This window comes from Podarcis cretensis (assembly GCF_951804945.1).
Source record: "Podarcis cretensis genome assembly, chromosome: 2".
In the NCBI taxonomy this organism is placed as follows: Eukaryota; Metazoa; Chordata; class Lepidosauria; order Squamata; family Lacertidae; genus Podarcis; species Podarcis cretensis.
This window is the reverse complement of record NC_137171.1, coordinates 9684704-9702573: the sequence shown is the minus strand read 5'-3', so window position 1 is coordinate 9702573 and position 17870 is coordinate 9684704. Positions and strand designations below refer to the sequence as shown.

Sequence of the window (17870 nt, the reverse complement as noted above, 5' to 3'; positions counted from 1 at the left end):
GAGACACAGTGTGACTGGGCCAAAATGCCTGCCAGGAAGCCCACAGATAGCTAGAGACTCAAATCCAAGCCTTCTAGTCCCAAACCCCCTTGAACTCCATGCAAACTAATCTAGAACAACTTTGCCCGATTCTATCACTGCAAATGCCCATTAGAATGCACACAGAACCCAGATGCATGCTTTGGAAAAAGCTTCAACGTTTTATCATCCCCTGCCACTAACCAGCACCACTTGCAAGCGCAACAGGCTGCTTAAAAGGACATTATAAACAAAGGGTTCAAAGCTTCAGGTTCTGCTAAACGGAAAGCCGTAGTTTGTCACTGTGTTCTACATACGTGCCAACATTCTGCTGATAAAAATTGGGACATGGGCCTTGCGCCTTCTTCCCAAAGCCCAGGAAGCACTCCTTCCTAATGCTACCGCCACTGAAGGAGCTACTTCCTTGGCCCCCATCTGCAGGCGGTGTGAAATCTGGGCATCCCTGGGCAAAAGCAGAGCCTGGTGTGCCTTCAAAGAAACCATGAGTGTCCCACTTAAAATGGGGCATTTGGAAAGTATGGTTTGACTGCAGAAGACCTAAAAGCCAGGGTCGAGCTGTGGTTTTCAACTCTTGTTGTTGTTGTTGTTTAGTCGTTTAGTCCGACTCTTTGTGACCCCATGGACCAGAGCACGCCAGGCACCCCTGTCCTCCACTGCCTCCCGCAGTTTGGTCAAACTCATGCTGGTAGCCTCGAGAACATCTCGTCCTCTGTCGTCCCCTTCTCCTTGTGCCCTCCATCTTTCCCAACACCAGGGTCTTTTCCAGGGAGTCTTCTCTTCTCATGAGGTGGCCAAAGTATTGGAGCCTCAGCTTCAGGATCTGTCCTTCCGGTGAGCACTCAGGGCTGATTTCCTTCAGAATGGATAGGTTTGATCTTCTTGCAGTCCATGGGACTCTCAAGAGTCTCCTCCAGCACCATAATTCAAAGGCATCAATTCTTCGGCGATCAGCCTTCTTTATGGTCCAGCTCTCACTTCCATACATCACTACTGGGAAAACCATAGTTTTAACTATAAGGACCTTTGTTGGCAAAGTGATGTCTCTGCTTTTTAAGATGCTGTCTAAGTTTGTCATTGCTCTTCTCCCAAGAAGCAGGCGTCTTTTAATTTCGCAGCTGCTGTCACCATCTGCAGTGATCATGGAGCCCAAGAAAGTAAAATCTCTCACTGCCTCCATTTCTTCCCCTTCTATTTGCCAGGAGGTGATGGGCCCAGTGGCCATGATCTTCGTTTTTTGGATGTTGAGCTTCAGACCATATTTTGCACTCTCCTCTTTCACCCTCATTAAAAGGTTCTTTAATTCCTCCTCACTTTCTGCCATCAAGGTTGTGTCATCTGCATATCTGAGGTTGTTGATATTTCTTCCGGCAATCTTAATTCTGGCTTGGGATTCATTGCGGTATTTGGATGAAATGGCAAATTAAACTTCTAATCTTCTCTTTCAATGGAGGCAGGGGAAAGGCAAGGAGGCTAGCCACAACTTCTTCGTGTCAGGGCAAACCATGGTTTGCCGTCAAGCCTGAACGCAACTACAACAGGCCATCTTTTCATTCCTGTTTAACACACCACAAGCTTCAGAAAGAAAGCACATGTATTCTCAACTTGTAGCTTTGCCAGTGAAAATTAGCCCTCACCCGTCAATCAACTGAAGCTGGAGGTTGACTAATTAGATGTCATGGTGAGGTGCAGTGGTTAGAGTGCTCGATTAGGGCTTCAGAGGCTCAAATTCTCACTCATCTGTAAATCTCACTGGGTGATCTTCAGCCACTTGCTATTTCTCTTAGCCCTTTCTACCCGATAGGGTTGTTGTGAGAATAAAATACGCAGGAGGGGACCAAGAAAACCACGTATGTTGCCTGGAACTCATTGGAGGAAAGGCAGGATTTAAATTAAGAATAAAAGTTTATATTTCTCAGCAAACTAAGCAAATATATAGTGCCCCAAGCTTCGTTTTCAGCTTCATTGTACAAAACTTGATAAGCCAAAGCACGAAAGTTGGTGCCTGTCCACAAAAGAGGTACAAGCTCTATGGTGTCTTTCAGATTTGCTGCAAATTTGGGCTGCATTCCTGCACACAATTAGGTTGCTTATATCCCACCAAATTCAACGGGTGGTATTCAGGCAAGTTTTACTCAGAGTAAACCCACTGAAATGAATGGACATGGCTAAGTTAGGCCCATTAATTTCAAAAGGTCTACTCTGGGTAAAACTTAGTTCAATAAGCACTCAGTGGGATTTAAGCAATCTAGTTATCCACAGGACAACAGCTTTGATGCACGCAATCCATTGTATGTTGGAGGGCAGTTTTTTCCCCGGGGGGGGGGGGGGACGCATACCACTAAACATTTTGTGAATCTAAGTTTGGCCTCATTGAGGGGCAGTATTTCAATATAAGTAGGAAAATGAGAGTACCCCTAAACATTTTTCAAAAGGAAAAAAAAGAGCACTGTTGGAGGGTATTCTTTTTCAGGAGAAAACATCAGGGTGAAGTAGAACCACGATATCTTGGGCATATGTTGCCAAGTGCATGTTGAAGCATGTTTTCATGACATTAAAAAAACACAGTAAAAAGATTGCAACTGTGATTAAAGCCAGAAAGTCTAGTGCAATATGAAAAAGCATGAAAACCCACTAAATCACTCAAGTAGTTGCCGAAATGATGTGGTTATCTAGCTGGCTCTGCAAAAGGTAAAGCTTATCAAAGCTTACAAATGTCTATTCATAGAGCACTTTCAATGAGTAAAAAAGAAGGAAAGTACTTTACAGTCTTCATCCTGTTATCTACATAACAATCCAGTGGAGCAGACCTCTATTATCCTCATTATTCATCTGAGTCATGCAAAGACAGCCAGTTGCCTCTCATCCCAAAGCTCCCTGCTTCATTCTTTGCAGTGTTTCTGATCCACAGGAATACCCTGCCTCTAAGCAAATCGCCTTCTGGTCCTAGGGTAGCTAACAAGCTTGCTTTTTAAAGCAGGCATAGGCAAACTGCGGCCCTCCAGACGTTTGGGACTACAATTCCCATCATCCCTACCTGACAGGACCAGTGGTGAGGGATGATGGGAATTGTAGTCCCAAATATCTGGAGGGCCGGAGTTTGCCTATGCCTGCTTTAAAGCAAGTGATAAAATTAGCCACAAGGCCCATCCACAGTTACAAAATAGAATGGTCATGCAACAAATATTCAATTTTATTGGGATTTAACTGCCAAATGGCAAACTACTGCTTAGGAATGTGGTAAGCACTCTTAATCCGTGGCTAATTCCTCATCCCCACTGCGCCCTGAGACAGTGTGCACATGAAATTAAAAAAATAAATAAACGAAGAAAATGAATTGAGAAAGGCACTCCTAATGCATGAGTAGTGCTACTGCATGCACTGTTGAGGTACAGAGAATTTATACCATGCACCATTTCTCAAGGTCCATGCAGAAGTACAAAATTCTGGCTGCAAATCGTTGCATGCAACTATCAACATACTGGGGTGTGGACTATGCATCTTTGAGAAAAGTGAGGGTGTGAATCGTATAATCTGTAGGTGTACGTTTCACTGAATGTGGACTTGGGGTACACATTTTTTCAGTGTGTGTAAGGATATGCATCCAGATACTAGTATCTGAAGAGCAAAACAGGGAGAGAATGCGCACTAAGGAATTTAATACACTGACAAAATAAATTGTGGAGTGAGTGTGACAGCATTAAGCTTGGCTCCAATCCAAAAGCTGTGGTCTTTATTTATCTATCTGCTGCATGATTATTTAACATGGGTTTTCTGTAGATGACATTTGACAGTTGAGGAGGTTTTGTCATAAGGCACCTTTGTGTCTTGCCACAGTTTTATATTAAGTACCAACAGGATGTGATTGCTAGCAATGCACTACTGGAATGAGCTATCCACATAAACAACAAGGCTATGAAAGTTAAGACAGTCCCACCAGACAGGACACATATCTACTGCTAAAGGCAAGGTTGCTGTCAAGGAGACAAGTCAATTATAGGGCCAGGAGCATATTTAAGGTATCTCATTGGCATCACCTCTGGGAGTGCCACTTATTTCACCAGAGGACAAAGGCAGACAGAAGACAAGCGAAAGGCTTTCGAAACAGAGTTCACAGTTGCTCCATACCCATCTGGAGGTAGGATGTGACAAAACAAGACGTCAGTATGCTACAACAGCAGCAAGAATACTTATTGCAAAGTACTGGAAGACACAAGATTTACCCACCCGGGAAGAATGGCAGATGAAGGTGATGGACTACATGGAACTGGCGGAAATGACTGGCAGAATCCGAGACCAGGGAGAAGAGTCGGTGGAAGAAGATTGGAAGAAATTTAAAGTTTACTTACAGAAACATTGTAAAATTAAGGAATGTTAGAAGGATGCTGGAATGAAGTTATGTGGTTTTAGCAGAAATGTTATAAAGGACTAAGTAAAAATGGATTGTTAATTGGTGAAAGAAGAGAATGTAAAATTACAGTATATTAAGATAAATTATTAGGATAAAAACAAAAATGGAAAGGATTTGCTGAAATATCTAACTGAACTAGAATACAAAAAAGGGAGGTGTGAGGAGGTCAAGGAAACAAGCAAATGAAAGATAAGTTATGGGAAGGTTTGATTTGTTTTTTAATTGTTTGTATTTTTCTGGGGGTTTTTTTGTTTGTTTTTACTTATTGTGATGTATTGTCTTGGTTTTTTTGCTTAATTTGGTGTTTTTTCTTTTTTCCTTTTGTAACCTTTAAAACTTGAATAAATATTATTTTTTTAAAAAAAGCAAAACAAGACGTCAGAATAACAAGTCAGGCTTCTAAGAATGTGGCTGTTTGTGACACTTGCAGAAAGCAGCATGTGTTGTTCACCAGCTTGCAGAGAATATATAATCTCAGCTTCAAGACTCCCTGCCGGTCTTGCCTAGTGCTTTTCCAGTGTTGCATAGTTTTACTTCGCCCTGTTCACTGTGCAACTGCCTCACTCCTGCCAGGGTTCCTACGGAGACTACATACTGGTGAGAAAGTTTCTGGCTTGGCTTAACAATGTGCTGACTTGTGGCTACTGGGGATGCCACTGCATGTGGGTGAATGGACTGGCGTGCTTTGCCCCGGGCCCAGCCATACCTTTACCTGTCCCACAGTACACCTGGCATCATAGGGCCCTACACCCAAATGGCACAGTAGGCCAAACAGGAAGAAATAAATAAGACCGCAGGGCAGAGGTTTTCCCACCTTTGCCTCTGGACCTGTTCTCACTGTCATTTCCGTTAACAAACCCTGCCTTACTGGGCTTATTCCAGGCACTGATGGAGGAAGGGGGGTGCGCGGTGGGTGCGTCCGCCCTGGGTGTCATCCCTGAGGGGGGTGACATCATTGCCCTGCCCCCCTGGGACACTCGCCGCTCGCAGCACCCCCCTAGGATGCTCGCCGTGCCCTCACAGGCAGTTTGCCCTGCCACTGGGTGCGCCACTCTGGGTGCCCGAGCAGCTAGCTCTGCCTCTGATTCCAGGGCTCGTGCAACAACACTGCAAGCTAAGCTTTGGCTCAACATTAAGCCTTGAGCACACACCCAACGCTTTGTCCCTACATGCATGGATGCAGGAGGATTCCTACACCCCACCCCAGGGTGTTTCGGTGTACCCTAGAGCAGTGTTTCCCAACCTTGGGTCTCCAGCTGTTTTTGGACTACAACTCCCATCATCCCTAGATATCAAGACCAGTGGTCAGGGATGATGGGAAATGTAGTCCAAAAGCAGCTGGAGACCCAAGGTTGGGAAACACTGCCCTAGAGAGGGCTTCCACTTCCTAACTAGGAAGCGATCCTATGGTAACTGCTGGTGGTGTATGAAGAAGGTGCCATCAGCAAGGATCACAGGGAATTGCTGGAAGAAAACAGAAGAGAACTGTGGCAAATGCATGTATGACTTCAAAGAGTCGTATGCAGAGTTGGAAAGGGATCACAAAGTTTGTCAAAAATGTATAACTTGCTGTTGAAATGGAATACACAAGATGAAACGGTTAAGTCAGCTATGATTAAGTGGGCACAAGATATTGGTCATAACATTATGTTTGCTGACTGGGAAAGGTTGTGGACGGCATGTAATGCCTTGAGAGAGAATATTATGAAAATGATATATAGGTGGTACATGACCCCAGTCAAGCTGGCAAAAATCTATCACTTGCCCGACAATAAATGCTGGAAATGTAAGGAAAGTGAAGGTACATTTTTTCACCTTTGGTGGACGTGCCCTAAGATTAAGGCTTTCTGGGAGATGATATATAATGAATTGAAAAAGGTATTTAAATATACCTTCTTGAAGAAACCAGAAGCTTTCCTCTTGGGTATGGTCGGCCAATTGGTGTTAAAGAAGGATAGAACTTTTTTTATGTATGCAACAACAGCAGCAAGAATACTCATCGCAAAGTATTGGAAGACACAAGATCTACGCACCTTGGAAGAGTGGCAGTTGAAGATGATAGACTACATGGGACTAGCAGAGATGACTGGCAGAATTCGGGACCAGGGAAAAGAGACGGCGGAAGAAGAATGGAAGAAATTTAAGGACTATCTTTGGAAACATTGTAAAATTAATGAGTGCTAGAATGATGTGGGTCTAAAAATTAAGTGGTTTTCAGCGGTACTGATTAAGAAAAAAGAAAGGAAAAGTGAAAATTATTTTGAAAATAAGGGAGAGGATTTGTTGAATTGATAATACAGAAATTGGAATACAGAAAGGGGAGGTATGAGGAGGTCGGGGAAGTTAGGTATATGAAAGTAAGGGATTGAAATTATACTTGTTTGTTTGTTGTTTGTTTTGTGTTTTTTCTTGATGTGTTCTCTCTTTGTGTAATATTGGAAAACTTAATAAATATCTTATAAAAAAAAAGGAAAGGGATCACAAAGGTAATCTAGGGCAACTCCCTGTAATTCAGGAATCTTTTGCTTGAATCCACGGCTCTGAGATTAAGTGCCTCCTGCTCCACAAACTGAGCTATCCACTTCGTGGATCTCCATTTCAGAAGATGCTCGGACGGAGTCTGTGAACATTTGCCCTTGAGTCATCCATACCGAAGTGACACAATGTGATGGGTCCATGCGAATGCAAGCTCCCTACAGCAGTGTTCCCCAACCTTGGGCCTCCAGCTGTTTTTGGACTACAACTCCCATCATCCCTCGCTAGCAAGACCAGTGGTCAAGGATGATGGGAGTTGTAGTCCAAAAACAGCTGGAGGCCCAAGGTTGGGGAACACTGCCCTACAGCACTGTGTGTAGCTAGGGTTTTTCATGGAGAAGAGGTCCATGAATATAGCTGTGTATCTGTGTGCACATCCAGGCATGAACTGGTATGTTTGTGTGAGAGAATATGCACACACACACACACACACACACACACACACACATACACTGTGGATGTGTGTGCATCTATATAGATACACACCCTTGTTTTCAACTTCCCAGTTCACAGTTGAATTCTGGAAGTAGCTCGCTGCGGGCGTGGCTGGTTCAGAACCCACAGAGAGTGAAACACAGGAACTGCCTCCCCGACCCGTCCCATATGGGAACAAGCCTACAAGCTTGAGCAATAAAAACAAAACAATCTCCAAAGAGGTTCTTGGGCTGAGCACCTGGGAGCAGGGCCCTTCCCTTGACTGGCAACACCGCATTCCTGACCTGCCAGCACCCAGCCACTAACCCTTTCCACGCCGCATCGCTCTCTCCCATTACTGATCCCACACGCAGCACTGGGTGGAGGAGAGAAGGGTGGGGCTGGTTTGGAATTAGAAGCCCACAATCCCCAATTTTCTGCTACAGGCACTAAGGGGCCACGGCAAAAGGTGTCTGAGGTTTGACTGCTGTTTCCCCACCCCCACCCCCCACCGCAGGGTCAATGTTTGTGCCAAGAAAGCAGCTTGCAAAGGCTGCGGAGTTCTATGCCCAGGCTGAAATGAACCAGGTGCCAACTCAGACACGAAGCAAGGTTATGAAAATACCTTCTACTAAATCGGGCAACTGATTCCATCTAGCTCAGGAGAGACTGCCCTGAATGGCAGCAGTTCTCCAAGGTCTCGGGCTTCTCTCAGGCTTCTACTTGAAATCCTTTGAACTAGAGACAGCACGGCCTCCAACTGGACCTTCTCCCTACATGAATTTTACCCAGGGGTCAGCAACCTTTTTCAGCCATGGGTTGGTCCACCGTCCCTTAGACCATGTGGTGGGACAGATTATATTGGGGGGGGGGTGAACGAATTCCTATCCCCCACAAATAACCCAGAGATGCATTTTAAATAAAAGCACACATTCTACTCATGTAAAGCATGCTGATTGCCGGACCATCCACGGGCCGGATTGAGAAGGCGATTGGGCCTCATCCAGCCCCCCCCCCGGGCCTTAGGTTGCCTGCCCCTGGTTTCACCCCTGAGCTAGAATGCTTCCTTTACTAGGTGGCAAAGCTTGCATTTTTGCCAGGGCTTGCATGCATGCAGCCCCAAGAACTGCTTTGAATGCCAGGCCTTAGCACAGCTGCACGTTTTTAAATTTACTGACCTCATGTGTATGTGCACTAGACAGCAACGTTATTTGGGCAGCTTAACAGTTTCAATAGACTAAAATTGAAGTCGCAGATTTAAATAGAAATTAAATTCTTAAATTGACCTTTCCTAACCTGGCACCTTCCAGATGTTTTTGACTACAACTCTCCGCAGCCGTTCAGGGATTAAGGGAGTCGTGGTTCAAAACCAGATTTCAACCAGATTTAAAACAGCCCACAAGTAGGCACCAAGCAAGTCTCTCTGAGGAGGAAATAACAGGGCTGAGGTGCCGCCACCAAAAAGGCTCTCCCCCAGTAGCCACCTGTAATATCTCACTGGCAGGGCCCTGCCCCTAGAAGGGTGAACTCGTGAGAATGCCCCTAAGCAGGTGCAAAGTGTATTTCCTTCACTACTAACTACAGAGAGTCTCATACCTCAAGGATTACAGGGAAGGACCTCCAGATATGGAGTGGTGTTTATAAATTTGTGAAGTCCTTATGGGCCCTTGCAAACATTTGTGGCATAAGAAAATTATAGGATTCCAGCAGCAGGAATACGTTATGGCACATGCACTGATTGGAAACAAAGCAGTACGTCTGCCTCGAAATGTCCGCAGGTGCAAACAGTATTGAAAGTGAGATTGCATATAACTACCGCAGATGAGCACAAATCATCATGAACATCATGAATAAGAAGGATGTCAGTGGTGGGGGGTGGGGCACATGTACAAAAACAGATGCACAAAAATAAGTGACTGATAAAACAGAATATAAAAATTCCTTCCAGTAGCACCTTAAAGACCAACTAAGTTAGTTCTTGGTATGAGCTTTCGTGTGCATGCACACTTCTTCAGATACACTGAAACAGAAGTCACCAGACCCTTCTATATAGTGAGAAGGTGGGGAGGGGTATTACTCAGAAGGGTGGTGGGATTGGGTGATTGGCAGATAGCTGTGATGAGCCAGTCGTTAAGAGTCATCAACAGGCTCATAGAATGCAAATGATGGAGAGAATCTCAGGAAGGAGACATTTGCTAAATAAATGCAATGGAGGTTTTAAAAATAATTAAAAGCAGAGGTAAAGGTTTCAAGTATTCTCTATGGCAAGGCCATGGGTGTTAGGTTATTCAGTCTGAATAGCCAGAAATTCTTTTATTTCTAGTATCCCAGGGGTTGGATTAATTTGTTCATCTGATGGAAATATGTCCGAATCGGAAAGGCTACGGCCATCTAACTTTTAAGAATGTGTTGCAACAGGTTGTTCAAGCTTTTTTTCTGTTGTGTTTGCTGCCTTGCAGTTTCTGAAATGTAACTACAAAGCAGTCGTACACGCACCCACTCGCATGCTGGTGGCACATGGAGGGCTCAGCCCTGGCATGCTGCTGCAAACCTCCCTCAATGGGGATTTGTAGTTTCAAAAGTTGAGGTCAGGGTGAAAGCCCCACCCCACTGGAAGCTTCACACCCATCTTATTGAAGCTTTCCTCAGTTACAAATCAGCAAAAGTTGGGGTTTTCCCCCCCCCCACACACACACACACTGTAGGTGTGAACGACTGAGGCGGTCATGGGAATCACACCCCTACCCCCAAACCAAAGTTCTATGAGTCGGTAAAAATAACCCAAATTTTAGAGAAATATATAGCCATATCATGAAATCAAAAGCACAGGCACTCATTTGCCATGTACACAACCCTACGTATTGTATGCACCAGCTTTAGAAAACACAGCAGCCAGGATTAGGGCACTGAGAGAGTTATCAAGCGCCAAGAGGAGCGGCCGCTTTCTAGGTCAAAACCAGCTTAAAGCCAATTTAAGACACCTGAGGAAGAAAATCAACATACCCCACCCCGGCCGGAAAAAAACAGTATTGAACAAAAATCCGTTTTAACAAATGAAACTCTCTTATACAGGTTAAGAACATAATTCATTCTGGAGGTCCGTTCTTAACCTGAAACTGTTCTTAACCTGAGGTACCACTTTAGCTAATGGGGCCTCCCGCTGCCGCCGCACGATTTCTGTTCTCATCCTGAAGCAAAGTTCTTCACCCGAGGTACTATTTCTGGGTTAGCGGAGTCTGTAATCTGAAGCGTCTGTAACCTGAAGCGTCTGTAACCCGAGGTACCACTGTACTTTGTCAAGCTATTGGTCCTTCTAGATCACTACAGTCATACCTCGGGAAAAATACGTTTCAGGATAAGTATTTTTGGGTTGCGCTCCGCGGTGACCCAGAAGTAACGGAGCGCGATACTTCCAGGTTTCGCCGCTCGCACATGCGCAAACGGTTAAAATGACGTCATGCGCATGTGCGGAAGCGGCGAAACATGACCGCACATGCGCTGTCGCATCTTACGTTCTGGTCAGGATGTGAACGGGGCTCTGGGACGGATCCCGTGGTACCACTGTACTGCCTACTCTCCACCCCAGGTATACATATGCCTCATTGGAAGCGGGGAATTGCAACGGAAGATTCTCAGAATAATTACAAGTGTTTGAAAAGGCACAATTCGATTTAATCCTAAGAGCACTTTCAGAGATGTGCGCCTCTGGCTCAGGTCCAAGGGCTGAAATACAACGCACCTCTTGCCGTGGAACCATCCAGATAGGACTCTCTTGCAGCATGCTTGCCCCAGGTGCTTCTCAGTGATTGGCAAAACATGTCACATGGACAACGAGACAATGCTGCTTTTGTTCTTCTGCCTGAGCTGCGTCAGCAGACGACACCAAAGCAAGTCCACCAACCCAGCTGAGGATGTTCTATGTAAACTGCCCTATAGTCAATGCCAGATTTGGGCGGTGTGGGCGGTTCCCCTGCAATGGACTCCAAATAATAAGAATTATTGTGAAAATAAGAAATATAGGGGGGACACCGAATTTTGTGCTCGCTCAGGGTGCCATGTTACCAAAGTCCACTCCCTGTTACCATACACACAGTGGCGTAGCGTGGGGGGTGCAGGGGGGGCCGGCCACACCGGGCACAACTTCTGGGGTTAGGGCAAATCCACGGGTTAGGGGGCGCAAATCCACGGGTTAGGGGGCGCAAATTACTTGCCTTGCCCCGGGTGCTGACAACCCACGCTACGCCACTGCATACACACACACACACACACACACATATAAACACTCCAACTACTTTTTTGGGCTGGAAAATCCGAAACCCAACTCCCTTCCCAAAGGCTGGAAAAGATTTGAGGTCTAGGTCAACATCTCACCTATCTAAGCCATAAGAACCTAACTGCTGGTTCTTTCTCTGCTGGTTCCCCTCTTGCACCAGAATACCAGTTTGATAAGCTTTTCACACAGTTCAGAAGTGCATTCCTTCTGCTAAAAATAAAGCAAAATCTGTGTGGACACAGAACACTTTCAAAATCAGTACTTATACTGAATGTTGCATTTTTCAAACCATATGACAAGAGTAACAGTGATCCACATTAAGACCTTGGCAGGTCGATTAAAAAAAACCCAACCACTCCCACTTTTTTCTAGTGCAGGAAATGCCACTTGAGACTTTAGAATTAGTCACATTTCTAGGGGCAATGTTAATAGTTATAATTATAATTAATCTCTTATTCCTCGCCCATCTGACAGGGTTGCCCTAGTCACTCTGGGTGGCTTCCAACAAAAATAAAAATAAAACAAAGCAAAACAGAAATCAAACATTAAAAGCTTCCCAAAACAAGGCTGCTTTGGGATGTCTATGAAAATTTATATAGTTAATTCGTTGACATAGCTTTTCATGTTTTAGAATGGCTGCTTGCCATGTTACACAGCTCATCAACCATATTCAAATTAAGTCACAATAGAGATAGAAAGGTGGCCCTGGCATCAGGTGTAAAAGCACCCAGAGTTTAACCATGCTTTTTTTAAAAAAGTGCAGTATTCAAGATGGGAAACTTCTACCCTTCAACTTAGGAGTGTACAGTATTTTGGAAACCTGGCTCTTCCCAGTTGGCAAATTCATTCAAGTGCCACACATTATCTATTCAGAGAGCACTCTAGGAAACGATAGTTCCTTTTTAGGCAGATGCCCACTCCAGCTAGGATTTGGTCCACCAGCATTTTTCAAGGATGCATCTTGGAAAAATACCCCACTAACATGCCCTAATGCCACAAAAAAAATGGGTGTGGGTGGAAAACCCACTAATTGCAACACTACCAGCTGCAAGCTATAGCTGAACATGATAGTGCTTAGAGGTTAGCCTTCGAAACCTGTCTAATTCACTCCCAGGTGCCTCTACCATGCCTATAGGCATAAATGCCTTCTAAACGGACTCCCTCAGCAGGTTGTGAACTCTCATTCATTGGAGGTTTTTAAGCAGAGGTTGGATGGCCACCTGTCATGGACGCTTTAGTTGGGATTTCTGCATTGCAGGAGATTGGACAATGGCCCTCGTAATCATTTCCAACTCTGCAATTCTATGATCCTATGTTTGTTGGTTTTTTTAAATACCTTTAACTGTGCTATGCTACAAAAGTGCTCCAACAGGTCTGAATGGCATGAACACATACCGTATTTTTCGCCCTATAGGACGCACTTTTCCCCCTCCAAAAATGAAGGGGAAATCTGTGTGCGTCCTAAGGGGTGAATGCAGGCTTTCGCTGAAGCGTGGAGAGCGAGAGGGGTCGGTGCGCACTGACCCCTCTCGCTCTCCACGCTTCAGGAAGCTATCAGCAAGCCTGGGGAGCCCGTGGGAGTTCCCGCAGGGCTCCCTAGGCTGCGGATAGCAGCCTGCTGCCCGGAGCGCGGGGTGCGCTGAAGCAGATATCCGCAGCTGGGGGGGGGGAATATTTTTTTCCCCTTTATTTCCCCCCAAAAAAACTAGGTGCGTCCTATGGGCCGGTGCGTCCTATAGGGAGAAAAGTACGGTACCTAGTTATACTTGAGTGAATCCACAGGAGAGCATATATACCCAATCCACAGACTGCAAAATCTTAGCCAGAGCTCAGGGCTCTCTTACAGATCTGAACACCGTGATGAACCAATAATTGCACAACGACAATATTGGCTGTCTCTTAGTGCAAACCCAGGTCATCGAGCCTGAACTTCCACAGTCACTGAGCCACCAGGACTGGCAGCAACAGCAGCAGATATGTCCTATGCTTATAAATTTCATTCTCTTGCTAATTATGCTGTTTTAAATGTGCATTTTTATATCTGACTTCCATTAGCGACGTGTTCTTTTGAAATGTTTTAAGATTTTTGTTGTTGCTGCTGTTGTTAACTTTGCTGTGTTAAATGTGCTTTCTGTGGTTGTAATGTTTTATTTTGGAAATCTTGACGATAATATTTTAGTTTCCTGTTAATTAGGCTGCTTTGAATGCATACTTTGTATTTAACTTTCTTCAGTAATGTTCTGTTCTGGATTGTTTTATGTGATGCTTTAATGTAGGTTGTAAATCGCTTTGAAATTCCCCCCTCCCTTAAAAATATAAAGCAGTATAGAAGAAATAATAATAATAATAATAATAGGAGTATCCTGCCAGAAAACATCCAGTTACTTGAATGTGACCCTCCAATTTTTATCATGTTTGACTTTCAAACATCCCCTGAGATGTAGGTCAACACTATTCTAGACCCATAAAGACATGGAACTGAGGCTGAGGTTAAGTGAGTTGGTCTAATCCAGAGAGGAGGAGGCCATATCCTAAGCCATGGGTACGCAAACTAAGGCCCACAGGCCGGATCAGGCCCAATTGCCTTCTGGATCCAGCCTGTGGACGGTCTGGGAATCACCGCGTGGATCGCAAGCATGCACGCTCTTTCCTTCTCCCTCACATGGCGGCGGTGGCAGCGCTTCCTCCCTCCCTCTTCCTGGCTTCTCCCTGCCCTGCCTAGAGGAGGAAGGGGGTTGGGCTTTGTTGATGCCAGCAGCAGCAGCACTAGAGCGGCCGCCATTTTAAGCAGCCCCTCTCCAGAGCCCTTTCGCACGCCAGCCCCTGCCGCTCGCAAGGCACAGGTAAGCAGCCACTGGGGCCCGTGGTGCTCTTGGATCGTTTTTTCAAAATACAGTGGTACCTCGGGTTACATACGCTTCAGGTTATAGACTCCGCTAACCCAGAAATAAGTGCTTCGGGTTAAGAACTTTGCTTCAGGATAAGAACAGAAATTGTGCTCCGGTGGCGCAGCAGCAGCAGGAGGCCCCATTAGCTAAAGTGGTGCTTCAGGTTAAGAACAGTTTCAGGTTAAGTACGGACCTCCGGAACGAATTAAGTACTTAACCTGAGGTACCACTGTACAGTCTGGCCCCCCACATGGGACAGTGGACCGGCCCCCTGCTGAAAAAGTTTGCTGACTCCTGTCCTAAGCTTTCAAAGAAGGGCAAGTCATCAAATTCCCTACAACTCTGTCCCTGATCCCCAGCTTTTCCCCCTTAGGAAAATAATAATAATAAAGAGACAAGGGTGAGGAAAATACCTTAACAAACCAATACTGCCCCATCTAGTCAGAATGCTTTTGCCCTCAGGCACTCCTGAGACCACACTAAGTCACTTTATAGCCACAGATTTTTATTTTAAGGTAAGGGAGCATAATTAACATTCACATAGGTAAGAAAAGAGTATCTGGCACATGTTCTTGGTTTTTTTAGTTGAACAGCACAGCTGGCGCCTAAAATGGGGAAACCGGTGCCACTCTGCACATCATATGAGAGGTAAGTGAGCCACTTCCCAAATTCAATATAGACACATACAGTGGTACCTCGGGTTAAGAACTTAATTCATTCTGGAGGTCCGTTCTTAACCTGAAACTGTTCTTAACCTGAAGCACCACTTTAGCTAATGGGATCTCCTGCTGCTGCCACTGTGCCGCCAGAGCACGATTTCTGTTCTTATCCTGAAGCAAAGTTCTTAACCCGAGATAATATTTCTGGGTTAGTGGAGTCTGTAACCTGAAGTGTATGTAACCTGAAGCGTCTGTAACCCGAGGTACCACTGTACTGCAAATTGGATCGAAGCAGCATTGGGGGGTGGGCGGACTGCTTAACCCCCTTCCGTGCATGGTACTATTCCCCCCCATCAAGATCATTATGTGAAGACTTCTCACTTATGGGGGAAAAGATACATGATCCACAGGTCTTTTCGCCCGCGTGGACAAAAGCAGCTGGGAGGGATGATTATTGGAGGAAGCAGCCAACAGGGAAAGGGTTAAGTACTCCCTGCGCACTGCTACTGCTCCGATCAATTTCAGACACCCCATCCAATGGCTGCATTAAAGTGAAATAAGCACTATGAGATACATCACACCCAGGTTGGCTCCCAGAAGCAGAGAGAGCCATTCATATCCACTGCACCCCTCTTTCTTGCCTGATTGCAATCATAGAATCATAGAGTTGGAAGAGACCACAAGGGCCATCGAGTCCAACCCCCTGCCAAGCAGGAAACACCATCAGAGCACTCCTGACATATGGTTGTCAAGCCTCTGCTTAAAGACCTCCAAAGAGGGAGACTCCACCACACTCCTTGGCAGCAAATTCCACTGTCGAACAGCTCTTACTGTCAGGAATTTCTTCCTAATGTTTAGGTGGAATCTTCTTTCTTGTAGTTTGGAACCATTGCTCCGTGTCCGCTTCTCTGGAGCAGCAGAAAACAACCTTTCTCCCTCCTCTATGTGACATCCTTTTATATATTTGAACATGGCTATCATATCACCCCTTAACCTCCTCTTCTCCAGGCTAAACATGCCCAGCTCCCTTAGCCGTTCCTCATAAGGCATCGTTTCCAGGCCTTTGACCATTTTGGTTGCCCTCCTCTGGACACGTTCCAGTTTGTCAGTGTCCTTCTTGAACTGTGGTGCCCAGAACTGGACACAGTACTCCAGGTGAGGTCTGACCAGAGCAGAATACAGTGGCACTATTACTTCCCTTGATCAATTTTGTTATGTTTTATTGCTTGCAGAAAGGGTTGTATAAGTTTGCAGGAATTCCACGCCTAAATCGCAACTGAGCCGTGAAGTTCGCAGGGTGCCCTTGGGCAAGTTCACTGCCAAGCTCACCTACACCCAGGGACCGTTGTCAAGATAAAATTAGATATGGATACAGTGTAACCTGCCGTGAGCCCTTGGGATAGGGCAGGGATGATCTCTGAAGAAAATAACATGTTGCATGATTACAACATTCAAGAACGGTATTTGGCTGGAAGCAATTGTGAAAGTAGACTTTTTCAAAGTTCATCTAGCAGGGTAATTAATATATCTGTTCGTAAATCGTAGAATTGTAGAGTTGGAGGGGAACCCAAGGGCCATCTACTCCATCCCCGGCAGATTCCTGAAACATCTAATGGTACAACTCAGATACACTGGCATCTATAACCCAAAGGGTGCAGGAACAGACAATGCACAGCACTACAGGAACACTGGCAGAATTGTACTGTGAACAGTGCGAACCATGCAACAATCAAAGTGGGTGCAAACATAGGGCTGTTGTTTCTTTGGTGCTATGAATCTGTGCATGTTTCCTGTCTGCCGCTGTACAGCATCTACACATCTTCCCTGACTGTTACGCTTTACCGCTGAAATACCACGCTTCTTAAGCTCTCGCAAGCTCAGTGTTATAAATCTGGGGAAACGAGAGTGCTTTTCTCAGTGAATATTGCATTCACTGCTATCGTGATTGCTGCATGGAATGCAACTGTACGAGTGTCAAAGACATCTATAGGATATGTTTTGCGGTTCTTGCTTGTTGTTGCATTGCCTCTCCCAAAGAAGTTTCGAAACCCTGTTGGCTTGTGGGTGTTCCTTTTCAGTTTCAGTTTTTCAGTTCGTCTTGGGAAGTGAGTTGTCCTCTGCTTTGACAGGGTTGCTCTGCAGTAGCACATGCCTAAGCAGATTTTAAGAAGAGAAGGGGCAAGCAGTAGCATGGAAAGGTAGAGCTAATGCGATGTGAACAGTGGGAGGCCAAGGACGGAGGAAAAGAAGCATTTCTTCACACTGTGCATATAGTTAAAAATACAGAATTAGCTCCCCCAGGAGGCAGCGATGGACTTAAAAGAGGTTTAGACAAATTCAAGGAGGAAAAAGCTCTCTATGGCCTTTGTAATCCCTATCGGTAGGTCATTGCTGGTTTGCAAATGGCATGGAGGGGGGAAGATATGCTTGGCTGAGGCCGCATCCAGTATGTTCATAGTCGAAATGATGTTTGAACTGGGGATTTCCTGGCTGACGCTGTTATAAGAATTTCACTCAGATTTCTGTTGTAGACCACCTTTTCTATGATGTAGGCATGATGTATCTAGGGGGGTGGTCTTTGGACCACACCCCTTCTGTGATGTATGCATGAGGTTTCTGGGGGTGGTCTTGAGCTCCAGGGCAGGGAATTTCAA

The 17870-nt window shown here is 45.4% G+C and overlaps 1 protein-coding gene and 1 long non-coding RNA gene across 3 annotated transcripts in view; one reads left to right on the top strand and one right to left on the bottom strand.

The window, feature by feature from the left end:
* RARG (retinoic acid receptor gamma) overlaps nt 1-17870 on the bottom strand; it is a 132849-nt gene that overhangs the window by 92151 nt on the left and 22828 nt on the right. The window lies entirely within an intron of this gene.
* On the top strand, nt 5513-7146 carry LOC307210825. The gene is made up of 3 exons (XR_013836158.1): nt 5513-5678; nt 5823-5993; nt 6943-7146. It is a non-coding gene; the product is annotated as an uncharacterized lncRNA (long non-coding RNA).